Genomic DNA, 692 nt, shown 5'->3' on the forward strand with positions numbered 1-692 from the left:
TGGATAATGAAAATGTGGTTCATTTATATGATGGAGTTTTACTCAGCAGTAAAGAAAGACGAAATCATTAAATTTGGAGGTAAATGCATGGAACTAGAAACAGTTATACTAAGTGAAGTAACACAGACTCAGAAAAAAAATCGACATATGTTCTCCCTCATATGTGGATCCTAGAACCAAACCCTGGTAAGTGAGTATGTATCCAGACATAACTACAGGAACCAGGATAATGGAAAGGAAACAGGGAGGTAAAGGAAAAGAAAGAACCCAAAAGAGAAGAACAGTAGGAAACAGGCCTTAATAAGGGAGATATGGATAAAAATTAGGTTAGTTTAAAGGAGGGGAGAGGGAAGGGTATACAAGGAACCTAGGGGATAAGGGGAAAGAAGGACCTCAAAAGAGTTAGGACCATAGGAGAACGGTATTAGTAAGGGAAAAAGGGGGGAAATGGGGGCACCTTAAGTGGAAAGACCATGATGGAGGGGTGAGATAATGCAAGAGATAAATAATACCTAGCTAGTTTTGAAAACCAGACGGAACCATATTACTCCTACAACCTACTGACAAATTATACATAGCAGATCAAGAAATATATGTCTATGTAAGGTTTATCTGAGAACAATTGGTCTTTCCCCAAGATTTATCTACATGACACACAGTAATTAAAAGTACCAGACTGGTGAAACTAACCT

Source organism: Nannospalax galili, unplaced genomic scaffold (genome assembly GCF_000622305.1).
Source record: "Nannospalax galili isolate Female #2095 unplaced genomic scaffold, S.galili_v1.0 scaffold138, whole genome shotgun sequence".
NCBI classification, from domain to species: domain Eukaryota; kingdom Metazoa; phylum Chordata; class Mammalia; order Rodentia; family Spalacidae; genus Nannospalax; species Nannospalax galili.